General features: G+C 35.4%; 1 protein-coding gene across 1 annotated transcript in view; it reads right to left on the minus strand.

The window, feature by feature from the left end:
- LOC115219520 overlaps positions 1–15731 on the minus strand; it is a 232189-nt gene that overhangs the window by 94747 nt on the left and 121711 nt on the right. The window lies entirely within an intron of this gene.

The following is a 15731-nucleotide window of genomic DNA, read 5'->3' on the forward strand; positions in this document are numbered from 1 at the left end:
CTTAAGTTGAAGGCACCAGAATTTAGTATGGTATTATCCATACAGTTTTAAAAAAGTGATTATAATCAAAATAAGCAACAAATATATCCAGAGGTGATGCAGTACGATCGTTTCATGCGACTCCATTTAATTGAACAATGCAAACATTACATCAATCTAAAATGTAGACCAATCTTCAGCTGCATAAAAATATAGAATTTAGTCAACTTCGAAGAACTCATTTGTATAATTTTTTATCCAAAATCACCAAAACGTTAAGTAGATAGACAGAGACATCACAGTTGTAGCTGACAGTTTTTTTTTAAAAAAACACTGCTTGTCAATGATTATTTCTGTTATTTAGATTTATTAATGGGCAGGGGTTTCAGTTTTAATTTATAGGCTAGTTTATCAAATCTGAGAGAAGACAGAGTGTAGTATCATTTATGAATAGGGCAAAATAGACAGACAATTTAAGTGGCATAGTCATAAATCAAGATTTCTTTGAAGCAAAGCCTATTGGTTCAGTAAGAATATACTTGATACAAGATGTTAGCTGCTATTTTGTAGACCAATGCTTATGGGACAGGGGGAATGATTTCATATATATATATATATATATATATTATATATATATATATATAGCAAAATATATTTTGATAAATTTACCCAAAATCTCAATAAAATATAATCTGATTTACTAAAACACCAAAGTCAGATCACATAAATAATAGGTCCGTAATCAAATTACAACATCACAAAACAAATTGTTGAGTTTTCAATTATTTACATTTTCAGCGAATTTACTTCCCCATGAATTCTCAATTAATCGTTTCTGATTTTTTAGATAAAGTCTGAACTTTTTGAGAGTGTATATCCTCGTAGGCGTCACTACTTTAACTTCGGATACCAGATGTGGCAGACAAATTTAAAGTCGGTAGAATTTAAACTCAGAAAGTGCAATGCCATCAGAAATAACACATGACAATTTCTCCGACGTTGTAATGATTCTACTACCTACCATCTTTATAAATTTAGTCCCGAAATTTGAAACTAATATTAACTGATGCATTTTTGTCTTTTACTTGTTTCAGTCACTGTGGCCATGCAGGGGCACTGCCTAGAAAAGTTTAATTGAACAAATTAAAACCCACTACATATGTCTGTTTTCTAATTCTGTTCCTTATTCTATCACATCTTTGAGTTTTTTCTTTCATTTTTTTTTGTGGAGATGGGATAAACAGCTACGTCACTGGGATTTAAACAGACGAACACTTATTGTGAAACATGCACACTAATACTCCTTCGTTTGCATAATTCTTCCATTTTAGTTCAATGCTTTTACTGCTGAATCACTCAATATGATTGTCTCAAAATGTTTCTTATCCTACTGTAGACAGTCCTCTTAGTTTTCATTTGCACTGGTCAACTCCCGTAACTTAGCAGTTCAGCATAAAAAAACGCTAGAATAAGTACCAGGCTTTTGAAAAAAATTAATTACTAGGGTCGATTTGTTCGATTGAATCAATCAATGTCGTTACCCAGCATGGCCGCAGGCCAGTGGCTGAAACAGTAATATGTAAAAGAACGTTGCAAATCACCTTGCAAAAATTTATGATAATTACTTGACATTCGTTTCCGCCATCACAAAAATCGATAAACAGGGGAGAAGCACTGCAAAACAAAGACACACCTCATGGCAGTACGACATCACTCGACGATGCCCGTTGGTAGACTGATGCCTGAGAGTCTATCAAGTGGTTTGTAGCGGTGGAAGCCCCAACTACAACGGGCTTGATTCACAGAGAACGATTTCGGTTACTTTTGTGTAGTCCCTCGTATAAATACAAAAAAAAGATAGTTTCAAATTTTGGCACTTGGCTGCTACTTATTTTACTGACACCGAAAGAATAAGACGCAAACTCGACCTCGGCGGTATTTGATTAAACATAAAGTAAATAATAATAAACCTCTGAGCGAGGTATAAACAGTAGCTGCACGATATCGTGAAGTATATTTGCAACCTAAATGTGGCTAACCCTTAAGGGTGGATGCTACTGTAGCTTGTATTGACACACTTGCTGTACCCTAATTGTATTTGCAAAGGGAATCCATCCTTCTCATCTTCAACTTCGAGTCCGTGTGTATCATACAGTTTGAAGATGGGAAAGATGGCTTTACTTTGCAAATACTGATAGGGCACAGAATGTGTGTCATTAGCGAAGTGGTGGAGGTGTCCTCCTGGGGCTACATGCTAAAGTAGCATTCATCCTTAAGTGTTAGCCACATTTAAGTGACAAATATACTTCATGATAAAATAAATAGCTGTCTCAAAAAATTACCTTCTATGAGCAGGCAAACAAATTATACCCTATTAAAGAACAATTTATTCTGCGTTCATAAATCCCAAACACTATACATTCATGCGGACTAAACTTGTCAGAGTGCAGAGTTTCAAGAAATGGTAAAAGAAACACACACACACACACACACACACACACACAGAGGTTTATCCGAAACAATCGTTCCCAGTACTTCACTGTTACTTTATTCCATTGGGAAACTTGAACGACAAAAAGTTAACTCGGGCAAGATTTGATCACCGAAAGTAAAGACCAAAAGCAAATACCACAAGACACATAGACGCTGACGGGTTTCGTACAACGGTATTATTGTGAAAGGCAGCGAAATATTCAAACGTAATATTTGAAGAAATTATTCAAGGCAATGCTTTCACATGTGTGTATACATAGTCACAAGCATGCAAATTTGCTTGTTCCAGTCATTAAATTACATGCATGCTAAGGCCTTACTGTGAAAGGTTTAGTGGAAGGAGTAGAGGACGCACAAATACAGACTTCCATAGTTCCCCTGTACTACGCTCATTTACAAGGCCTGAATGAAGAAAATAATAACAATAGATGTAGGATTGGCTGTGTGGTAGGTAGCTTGTTTACGAACCACATGGTTCCGGGTTCAGTCCCACTGCGTGGCAACTTGGGCAAGTATCTTCTACTATAGCCTCAGGCCGACCAAAGCCTTGTGAGTGGATTTGGTTGATGGAAACTGAAAGAAGCCCGTCGTATATACGTATATATATATATATATGTGTGTGTGTGTGTATGTTTGAGTGTCTGTGTTTGTCCCTCCAACGTCGCTTGACAACCGATGCTGGTGTGTTTACGTCACCGTAAATTAGCGGTTCGGCAAAAGAACCGATAGAAAAAGTACTAGGTTTACAAAGAATAAGTCCCGGGGTCGATTTGCTCGACTAAAGGCGGTGTTCCAGCATGGCCACAGTCAAATGACTGAAACAAGTAAAAGAGTAAAAGAGAGTAGAAATAGATACAGATGTGTATTTTTTTTCCCGATGTTGCAAGTATTATGTCATGCCACCGTTGAAATGCCGAAAGTCACGTTTCTGGGATTCAGGTTTTGTTTACTAATTAGTTATTATCTACGTTTGTTTTGAGTCAAACAAAACTGCAGTCATGCTTGGACTTCCTTTTCCACGACTACAGTACAAAACACTTGTACTGCGTGCGCAGTGAGACTTAACCCGAAATCACGTGATTGAGAAAAGAACTTCTTAACGTATGCGATTAACATGTTTGAGGATTACAAAGTTAAGTTTCAACTGCATTTTCCCTTTTTGTATGAGTGAAGTTCAATTAAATATCAATGAAAATCACAAAACATAAAAGCACGCACTCGCACATGCATAAATACGCTTGTAGGCATTTTTATTTAGTTCAGTCTTTGAACTACCGCTATCCCAGGGCGCCGCTTTGAAAGGTTTATCGATCCCACTACTTATCTCACAAAAACGCGCGCGCGCGCACACACACACACACACACACACGCACACACATAATCACGTACAGTGCAATGTGTCCCAAAATGATGTTAGTCTTGAGAATACGTCTTCGTGAAGAGATCTTCCATACCACTCTACCCGGTATCTATGTCCCCAAATATGTGCGGATGTGCGTGGTTCGTTTGCGCATACATGTAGTTAGCACACGCACACACACACATGTATGTATATATATATATATTATATATATATATATATATATATATATATATATATATATATATGTGTGTGTGTGTGGTGTGTGTGTGTGTGTGTGTGGTGTGTGTGTGTGTGTGTGTGTGTGCATATATATACAGATACAGACAAATATATGTGTGTATGTATCTATCTATAAATATACATACATATACATACATACAAACATATATATATATATATATACAGGCACACATGTATTACATATAGGCATGCAAACAGACGTACGTACATAGGTACATGACAGGCATAGCCTGGATTCTCTGGATGTTCCCCGATCAATACTAATCCACGATATAATCAATAACCAATAATATGATGAGAAAAGAAAATTGTAAAAGAAGCTTCAATGTTGTATTTTAAAAGTTGTTTTTTTTTGTATTTTTTGTATAATATTGTTCAATTGATGTAAATTTGCGTCTCTTCTTTTTATTTCATCTTTCTTTACTTCTTTCTTCTTCGATTATTTTTATCGATTATTGAGAAGTAATTATTTGACAACACCAATGGAATATTTTAACCTGGCGGTATTAACATTTTAAATACAACAATTAGGTTTTCATTGCTTTTTGTTTAGTTATTGTAGCTCTTACTCTTGTTGTTGTAGTTGTTAATTTGCATGCTGCTACGTTTTTTTTTTAATATTTATTTCGTCAAATATCGATCAATCGTCCTTTTTGTCATTTGTATGAAATAATACTGCAGCTGTTGTTGTCAATTTTGCTTATTTTTATATTTCTTTATTTTTATTTTCATTTTTTTTTTGACTATTTTTCCTTATTTTCAACATAATATCATAGGATGTAATTTACTGCTACTATTAATGTGTTTTTATTTTTGGTTTTTATTTTATATCTTCTTTTTTTTTCAGTAAATTCTTTGTAGTTACAAAGGTGTGTTGTAACAGTTCATAATGTTAGGTGAGCAAAGTTTTTTTCATTTTATCTTTTTCTTTTTCTCTGTAATACTGTTTATCAAATATTCATGCGTTTATTTTATGCTTCAGCTTCATTCTTATGATTTTATTTATTAATTTTATTTTTTGATAAATTTCATTTTATTTTATTTCATTTTATGATTTCTTTGTTTATAGATTCATTTATTTTTTTTATATTTCCTTTCCTCCGTTTGCCAAGTATTCAAAAATAAAGCCCTACTTGGCTATCAAAATTCCTCTCACTCATTTCATCATACTGCCTACATTTCTCACCACCACCACCACCACCACCACCACCACTACCACTACTATTACTACTACTGCTACTACTACTACTGCTGCTGCTGCTGCTGCTGTTATTTTGCAAGCTCTATAGATTACAAAGCTTTGCATTTCTACTAACATTCTTTTTTTCCTTTATTCAATCATGTTGCCGATTGAATTTTTTTTCTCAAGTTGCAAGTGTGCAAATCTTTACATCCATATGAATATTTCATACACAGATTTTTAAATATTTCTGTCGTTTAATGTTTAAAGCAGTCAGACTTTAAAATGATCGCAATTTGTGAGAAATTCTTGATTAATTAGGCACGTACATAAAAAAATAAAACATACACGCATACACACACACACAACAAAGTACACATTAATACACTCAGTCACTTCATCACTCTCATACACTCTGAAAAATACATAATACACACACACGTACGAACACACGCACACATATATCCACACTACCATCAATGAAGCACACACACACCACTCATGCACACACATATTCATATATACACGCAATCATAGGTGGAACATATATACATGTATGCACACACACACACATATATATATTTTATATGTATACATATATATATATATATATATATAATATATATATATATATATATGAAGAGAAGTAAAAAGTTATATCTATTATAAAATGAAAATGGATGTGTGTAATTCAGATAAAAATAACTGCACACAGGATTAAATCGATGGCATTTTATGGATCAATATTAACGCCTTAACTCGCTAGGCGCAAATCATAATACATTACCGTTGTCGTTAATTGGTGTGCGAATACATTCCGGAGGGTGGCAAGGATTTGTCATTAATAAAAGATGAAGTAAACAACAGACAAAAAACATGAAACAAAATATTTAAAGTTTCCTTGGAAGACCTGTTATTTTGATTGCATAGGATTTTTAGATTATTAAAATATCGATGCGAATTTGCATGTAGCTATAAAATGATTTCGTTCACACGCGCCCGGAAGAGCGACTTCTAACAGAGCGACATAAAATCACAGACGCGCGTATGCACATAACTTTATGTATAAAAGTGAGCGCATATATGAGACAATATATGCGTTTTTAGTGTGTGTGCGCGTTAATTTTTTTTTTATGTGTGTGTATATTTCTTTTTCTCTATGTGTGTATGTGTGTGCGACAGCATTTGCGTTTATCAATAGCATATAGCACAATCGTAACATTTCTGTTTTTTAGTTCACTAAATTTCGTAACAAAGCCTGACAAATTTCCTTTCCTTTCTATACTGTGACTTCCTAGTTTTTAACTTTCGTAAAGAGAGAGAAAAAAAAGAAAAGAAATACTTATCCTTTCCACAGATGAGTATTTATTTAACGCAGTAGATTTCATTAATTCCGTCATTGATATCAACCGGTTGACTGAAAACAACTATCAGCGTGGACCTAAATGCAGTCTGTGAATAGGAAAGTTTGTTTAAAACGCCGTTGAATAATTTTCATTCAGCAGAGCTGTCCTGGGACTAGATAACATTTTGTAACATATCTACCTTGAAGCATAACTAGTTGACAGCAGAACACCTTTGGACACGAGCAGAATGAAATGTGCATGTATAAATGTTCTAATTCTTTTAAGTGGAAAAAAAATAGTTGAGCTTACAATTCAATGCAAATTCAAATAATCATGGAAATATATACTGATTCAAAGCAACCTCCCTTCACTTCCTCCTGAACCGTAACCAATAAACAACTGACTAAATTCACTTCGCTTCGAGCCAAGCTGGTTGAAAGACCCTGAACGAAGCTGCACAGAAAACTATGCTCGTTTTGCATATGCAAATGATCGTATTCTGTGCAGTGGAACCAATCCTTCTTCCGAAGGTACAATCCATTTTGCCGACTTCCCTTACCTACATTGGCGCTATCAACAAGAGGCTGTACAACTTAAAGACGTAAAATATACAGAAAAATTTTTTGTACCAGTCTCCATGTTCTCTATCCGTATAACTATTACTAATATACACTCCAGAAAATATTATCATCCGGTGAAGCGAACACGCAAATGCTTATTGGAGGAATTCACAGCGTGAGTGACAACCCTTAGTCGTCATAAACGTTAAATACTAATCGATGCGGTTACCTGTAACCGGGAACATAACTGAGAGCTACAGTTGTATCCGCCCTCTAAACACAGACACACACACACACAAACACAAACACACACATCTATATTTGTGTATATATATATATATATATATATATATATATACACAAACGCGCACGCGCACACACACACTCACACACACACACACTCAGACACATATATACATATATTAAAAGTCGGCGAGCTGGCAGACACGTTAGCACACCGGGCGAAATGTGTAGCCGTATTTCGTCTGCCGTTACGTTCTGAGTTCAAATTCCGCCGAGGTCGACTTTGCCTTTCATCCTTTCGGGGTCGATAAATTAAGTACCAGCTACGCACTGGGGTCGATGTAATCGACTTAATCTCTTTGTCTGTCCTTGTTTGTCCCCTCTATGTTTAGCCCCTTGTTGGTAGTAAAGAAATACATATATATATATATATATATATATAATATATATATATATTATATATATATATATATATATATATATATAATATATATATATATATGAGGGTGCATGGCCTAGTAGTTAGGCTGTAACACATGGTCTTCTGAACGTCGTTTCAGTTCCTATACCTAGTGGTGCATTTGTGTTCTTGAACAAAACACAATTTCAGTTGCTTTGCTATCATCTCGACACCTAACTATGGTACACTATCCTCCTGTTTAGGCACTGTCGATTTGATGAAACGAGTTAGCTAAAGTACAGTAAAGAACATTTTAATCATCAGAAATAAATTATTTGTTCAGTTAATTTAGCAAAACCTGCAGAATCGACGTCTCAGACTACGTGAGACAACCATCTATCCATCCATCAATCCATGCATGCATGTATGTACGTATGTATATATGTATGTGCATGCATGCATGTATGTATTGTGTGTATGTATGCATGCATCTATGTGAATAAATAAGTATATTTATTCCTCGTGTCTTCTTTGTACGTACCTACATGTATGCCTACACACAAATGGCAATATATCAGTTAGAATTATATATATTGCATATTGATTTCTTTATTTTTCTTTCGGCTACATGCTAGTATTTACTTACAGAAAAAGAGAATTTATCTGCTTGAGTCGACAATATAATTACTATTAATATTTTATCGATTTCAGTGGGTTGAAAGAGAGAAATAAGGTACAATATATCGTCATTATGAATGAAGAGATGCACATGCATTTCAGGTCTCTTCCAAAGGCCACTGGCAGGCAAACTGATGTAATTTCTTTTTAGATGAAGAATGAAACTGCTTCGTCAATCCGAATCCGTGGAAAATTTATTTTGCGCAACAACGATCGATAAGTAGATCCATGCAAAATCTCGGTTTAGCAGATGTCGAATGTCACAATTGATGAATCACCAAGGAAAATATCACGTGTTTCATTGCTAACAATATAAAAAATATTGATTTAGTGTAAATATGAGATAGTAAATAAAATCAAACAAATAATGAGTTGCTTTAAACTGGACGTTGAGATCGTAGCAGTCCCTAAGGCCTTCCATTAATGAGTGGAATGCTTAATGTGGTGTTTATGCACGCCTCTAATGACAAAGTCTCTCTACGTGATTAGTAATAGCTCTGCTACTTTTAAGACTCATAAATTGTTGGGTTTTTTCATATATTTTTTCAAACATTTTTAAGAAGAGTTTTTTTACAAATTAACATGTGAATTTGTCATATGGTTAAGCCGAGATAATGACGCTGGGAGGCTCCTTAGGTTGAATTGTTGCCGATTATGGAATCTCGATGTTATATATACAATAGTTAATGCCATAATATAATTAATATCGATTATTTTCTCCACAACCTGAGAACTACATATTGATATGGAAAAATAAATGCAATTATTGCATAATCATCCATTTCTTAATTCGCATTTGCGACTTTATTAAAGTGATTCGCCTCTCGAGTCCTTCATCCTTTAATCTACTGAGAGAATGGACGTCACACGATAAACAGAGAGATGTATGAGTTTATTCATAGTAACACAGTTTGTTCTTAGGTTTTATTCTTTCAGTTCTTATTTTTTTTCCACATCAAAACTAATTAAGTGGTAGTCAGAATATTATTATTAATATTACAAGTGACAGTGAAAGCCATTTCATATTCAGTGTACAATCTTGCAACATTAATGCAATAAGACATTTGTTGGACTACGATGGGTGCGTGCTATCAAATTTCGGGAATGTATTTGCAGTTTCTCGCCGCATTTTGCAAAATTATTTGGGTGTTGAGATGGGCTAGCAAGGAACTGTACTGCCTGCCATGACTGCTTTCTGCATAACCCTGCAGTTGGCTGTAGCGAAAATACGACATTGAATATAATGCAAATCATTTAGTTAGGAAAATGTACCCCACGAATTGCACGATCATTTATATCAGTCTTGACAGGTGCCTCTCAGAACCAGCGGTATACAGGTAACATTCTGCTGAGGAAGAGTGCGAATAGGAGGAACACTACACCATTGGAAAAATTTCCGGTCCATAACGCTACTGAAAAGCTAAGATTTTGGTACAGTACTCGGGACAGTTTGGGAGTTTGTAGTTGGGAGTGCAAAAGTCTGCGGGTTTCATGCAGATCTCTCCAAGACAACCTTAACTTCGAGATACATCATAATAAGAATGGATAAAGACCTGGCTACATGGGGCTTTGAAAATTTCCCTTGATCTAAGCTTTAGATAGTGTCCATAGTCGATATTTGCTTATATATCATCAATGCAGCCGTTTCTGTTTCGCTTTTATGAAACTAGTTGTTTTGGGTGCAAAGCAGCATCTGCTAACTCGTTCCCAAGCTAAATAGTTACTTATTAGAACGCGAATAAACCTCTGTTCGTTTTAGCTATGGTGTGTTGGGCCATTAATATGGAATCTAGATGTGTTGATTGGCTGGCAAGTTTGAACCGGTTCACCTGAGGGGTGTGTCCATATAAGCTCATAATGTCAAGAGATAGTTTCGGTCTGGCAGAGCAGAGTGCGGTAACTGGAGCAAGACACTATGCATTTAAAGACTGATAAACGACGAGTTAAGTCCACGCCAGTCACTATCGGGTGTCAAATATAGGACTGACAACCTTGTTAAGCTCTAAAAAGGACGTGGTTCAGATCAAAACTCCTGGTGAATAGGAACTGGGAAAATGTTACCAAAATTTCATCGAGTTCACCCCAAAATAGGGCAGAGATGAATTAATCAAATAGGTGAAAAACGCATACTTCGCCTTCTGCATTATCGGCCGACATTCATAAATTGCTTGAATTTTCATCTGATCAAAGATGAGTGTCTTGTAAAAGGAAAATGTTACACAGATCAGAATGTCTATCTGCTGCAGACATTCTCTGCATAGAAAGGTTGGGATGCAAGCATGCGGTGGTGAAGTATAGGCATTTATAGAGACGATTCGTCACTGAAATCGCATGGTTACTGTTAGCCAGAAAGTCTCCCCACGTCTCATTCCAGGGTTATAAGAAAATGAAGGCTAGGGTGTCCGGTGTCTCCAATTAACTTAGAAGCTCAAGTTATGATTGAAGTCCCTTACATTTTCATTTCCTATCTTCTGGCTTTAAATTCACCTATTTCAACTAACATTGTTAACTGTAAAGACAATACACACAAATGTGAACCAAAAGAAAGAAAAAATTTATATAACTGCACCTGATTACAATGGGGAATAAGATAACATTTTGATCCCTAATTTTAGCTTGATGTTTTAGGTGCTGACAGTATCATGCATTCGCTGTCTTGGACATTTTTATATCATAGATGTCGAGTAAGTGAGCATGCATGGGTTTCAAGTTTAAAAATTTTGTTTCACTTTTATATCATAAGTGATCCAATCTACCTGGCATAGAGGTAAGATGACTGCAAAAGTAATTTTGAATATACCAACTTGGGACTGGATACACGTAAGCTGTGTATACAGAAGCCAGTCAGATGGACTGGGTTTGTTCTGGATGGTAGTTCTAATCTGTAATTTAGTGTAAGTCTCTCACTTAGCCTTTAATATTGTTAGCGGAGAGTACCATTTTGCAAGCTTTACAAAGAGATCTCCAGTTTGAAGATAACTCGATAGCCTCATATATTCTTCGTCAGTCTCGTATACATTGTGAAAATGTTCAATCTCTTTGCTTTGGTTAGCTCCTTAGGAATTAAGTGCCAAACTTAAGTTTATATTTTGAAGGTTGAGTCTACGGCTCACAATATACGCAAGCAGAGAAAAAATTGTATGTATATATGTATGTATGTATGTATGGATGGATGGATGGATGGATGGATGGATGGATGGATAGATTTATGTATATACGTGTGTGCGCGCGAACGTGTGTAACCATACAAGGTGTCTGCAACTTCAGGCCTAGAATCCTCGAGGTCGAGATTTTTGTATTTTTGTCTCGCCTTTTACGCTCTCGAATTTTTATTGTTCTTGATTTCGAGTTTTGTGTATGTGATTCGTGCTAATACCTTAAAAGCGGAGATCAGTGCTAATATTTTCGCATTCATCGAAAATTCACGCAGCCGAACTTCTTCAAATAGAATTTTGAATTTTATATCTGATTTCTGCTTATCGTGAATACCAAACAAGTCACTTGACACAGTACTCGATAAGAATCATCTCAAAACCAATATATCCACAATTTACATGTGAGCATGGCTATCATGTGGTAATGAATTCCCTAGCATAACGATTATAGTCATTGGACACTGGGCATTTACTCGGTAGCTTATGCGTCTTGGGGCCCAATTTTGATGTCTATGCTTAGCTTACTGTGAATTATTAAATACCATAGGATACCGTGTATTGGTTTTTCCCAGGGCCTATATTGATATTAAGCTGGTCCTGAATCTCAAGTCAGTATATTTATCATCAAAATCACCATTATTAACACCAGTCTTTTACGACCCAATTGCAAGTTGATTCAGTTATGTCTTGGATCACGGCAGTATTTGAACACAGGACTAAAAGAGCCTGGAAAAAAAACCCGTAAAGTATTTTATTGATAATCTAATGATTCTCTTATATCTGACAAAGACTCAGGGATAGCAATTTTAGACGATGGCGTTTGCTGATAATACCAACTGAAATAATTGATTGGTATTTTATTTTATCGATTGCCGAAACATGAATGGCAATTTTGATCTGTGCTGGATTTAAAAGCAGAACGTAAAGTTCCATAAAAAATAGCGAAAACAATTTAGTTGCATCAATCCATTGCTCTTACCTGTCATGCTGATTAGCATAATGAAGCATGATATCTTCGGTGGCATAGACGTTAAAGTATATCCCGGTCATTCTTTGTATGTGTTGTTTTTGTGTCCAGCAAGGTGACACAGCATGTATAACAATTCAAATATTCTCAGTATTATTCTATATATGTCAATACATGTACAACACCTATTTTCTGGAATCTTTAGACTCAAAGCCATTCCGGATAACTAGTTTTTCCGAGCGAAGATTGATCACATCTAAATTAAGCAAATACTTAATTGACTTAATTAAATGAAATACCGTTACTTTCACATTAGTATAAATGATACAAGATTATTATTATTGTACTGTGCAAGGTACTATGAAATATGGTCGTCCAGTAAAGTACTATGAAGGCTAAAGCAATATGAAGTTCCTGCTTGTAAATTAGGGCGGGTTATACGAAGTGTTGAGTCATCAGTATCCGGAAAGTTGGTATAATACCTGTTCTTAGTTTTTATAAAAGATCAAGCAGCTTGATTTTAGAAAAGAAAAAAACAACAAAAATTCGCCGAAGACGCCTTTATCCAATATAACTTAATAATAATAATGGTTTCAAGTTTCGGGGGAGGGGATAAGTAGATTGTGTCTACCCCGGTACCCAACTGGTACTTGTTTTATCGACCCCGAAGTGATCGGAGGCAAATGCAACCTCAGTTGAATTTGAGCTCTGAACGTAAAATTGACAAAATGCCGCTCAGCAATTTTTCCGGAGTGTTGATGATTCTGACCACTCGTCCCCTAAAGAATAATAATAATGGTTTCAATTTCGGTACAGGTCCCTTAGTTTTTAAGGAAAGGGACCAGTTTAATACATTGACCCCAATACTTGACTAATTCTAATTTTATTGATCCCGAAAGAATGAACGGCGTAGTTCACATCGGTAGTCATCAACAATAGCATTTTTATGTATTAATAGAAGATCGTAATTCGATTTACTATAAAAAATAATTGTCATACTTAAATATGAATAATCAAGAACAAAATGCTATACATGTGTATGTGTGTGTGTGTGTGTGTGTGTGTGTGTGAGCATATGTGTATGAGTGCATCCGTGTGTAACCTTGCACGGGAATGCGTGTCTATGCATTGTATTTAGGTACGTTTTCTGTGTCTCTTAATTTTGAGTTAATTCTGACAAACCACCGGGTTGGAAAGAAGATTATCAAGGAAATCAACTTGTTTTGTTGATCATCTTTTAAATGTAAGGAAGGTCTTGGAGCTGGTTATTGTCTCATATATTGTCATTATTTGTAGTTTATGAATTGGAGTTGTTTGGTTCCATCAAGAATCCAGGAAAGTGAAAGCGTCTCCTTGATGCTGGATTTGTAAACTCCTGTGTATGTTTGTACGTATGCGATGCTTGCCATTACCGTAAATAAGTGAAGCAAGTAAAAGAAGGAGTGAATATTCTTCAAAAAGACATAATTTTTCACGCAGAACTGACACGAACAACTCGAAAACGTACCGCTAGTGTAGTGATTTGGAAAAGCCTGGTCTGCAGTATTAGCCGAATTCTATGTTTATCATGGTCTGGGTTTATTAGTTGCCAGCGGAGCCTTAAGCGTAAAGTATAAAATTGTCTGAGCGCACGATGATGAATAATGACCTTTCACGATCAAAAGGGTCATCATGTATGTAAATATGTATGTAGGTAGGTAATTAGGTAGTATTATCCTGCTCTATTTGTTTTGTGATATTCATATATTAGTTTAATTTTTCAAACAAAATAGCAGCTCATTTCTGGTGAGGGTTAGGAACTATTATATAGAATACTATGAAGCTAAGAACATTACAAATAAATATCTAATTAAAGATGTCAATGAATTTATACGTAGAAGCGTATCCAAAAAAAAAAAAAAAAAAGCAATTGAAAATTAATAAATTGACAGGTAGCGATTAACACTAGCAAGGGGAGTAACTCAAGAAGTATGCTTTGATTTTACAGTAGATTACCTCCCATTATCGAAATGCAAATAGATATTCAGGCTGTTTTGCTGCATTAAAAAAGAGAAAAATTGTACAGATAAACTGTAACTGAGAATGTATGAGTGAAAGAGAAAGACAAGAAGAAAATGAGGAAGGCAGAGCGATATAGCGAAATTGAGAAAGTATGAGAGAAGAAAGACAAGTAAGAATTGTGTGTGCATATGTAAGAATGTGGTTTGATGTTTATGTATTTAAACTTTTTTCTTTCTTTCCTTATATATCAAACTACTCATTAATTTTTGAAGAACCAATCTTTGTAGCTTTCCAACAGTCTTATAGTTCTAAACCTTCATCTAAATCTGTATTTGAAAATTAAAAATACGCAGGTGTGCTTATGTACTAAGAAGCTTTCTTCGCAACCTGATGGTCCCGGGTTCAATCACACTGCGTGCCATCATAGACACGTTTCTGTTACTATAGCCTCGGGTTATTGCAGGTGGAAACTGAAAGTGTCCAGTCGTCTGTGTTATATATATATATATATATATATATATAAATCTATGTTTGTGTGGGTGTATATATCTGTACCTATATATCTGTGTGTCTTAGGCGTGCACACTCATGCGTGTATAAGTGCATGGTTGTGTATATATATATATGTCCTCCACCACCGGTGTCGTTGCGTTTACGTCCTTATAATTTAACGATCGGTAAGACCGCCCAATAGAATAAGGAATAAGTTTAAAAAACAAGATACGTACAAGAGTTGATTCATTTGACTAAAGGTCTTGAAGGCATTACCACAGCATGTCCGCAGTCTAGTGACTGAAACAAGTGGATGATAAAAGAAATTCGAATACATATTTTTCAAAACCTCTCTAAATATGCGACACTCAGCAAGATCACGTTATAATGAACACATATGCTAGACCCCGAAGTTCACACTTAGGAAAAGTACATCTCCAATATAGATAACAACGCCGTATAAGAGCGAGTTCTTTTCTTTAATGCTAGAATGAGATTCACACAGCAACTGCAGGTGAAACACTACAGGGATCAAGAGATACCAAAAATGGAGTGTTGCTCCATTATCTGCAACCGTGCTTCTGCAAAACCTACCTATATCCCGGACCGCGTCTAAAGAAAGTACGCGGCTGAA

The sequence above is a fragment of the Octopus sinensis genome, linkage group LG1 (genome assembly GCF_006345805.1).
Source record: "Octopus sinensis linkage group LG1, ASM634580v1, whole genome shotgun sequence".
In the NCBI taxonomy this organism is placed as follows: domain Eukaryota; kingdom Metazoa; phylum Mollusca; class Cephalopoda; order Octopoda; family Octopodidae; genus Octopus; species Octopus sinensis.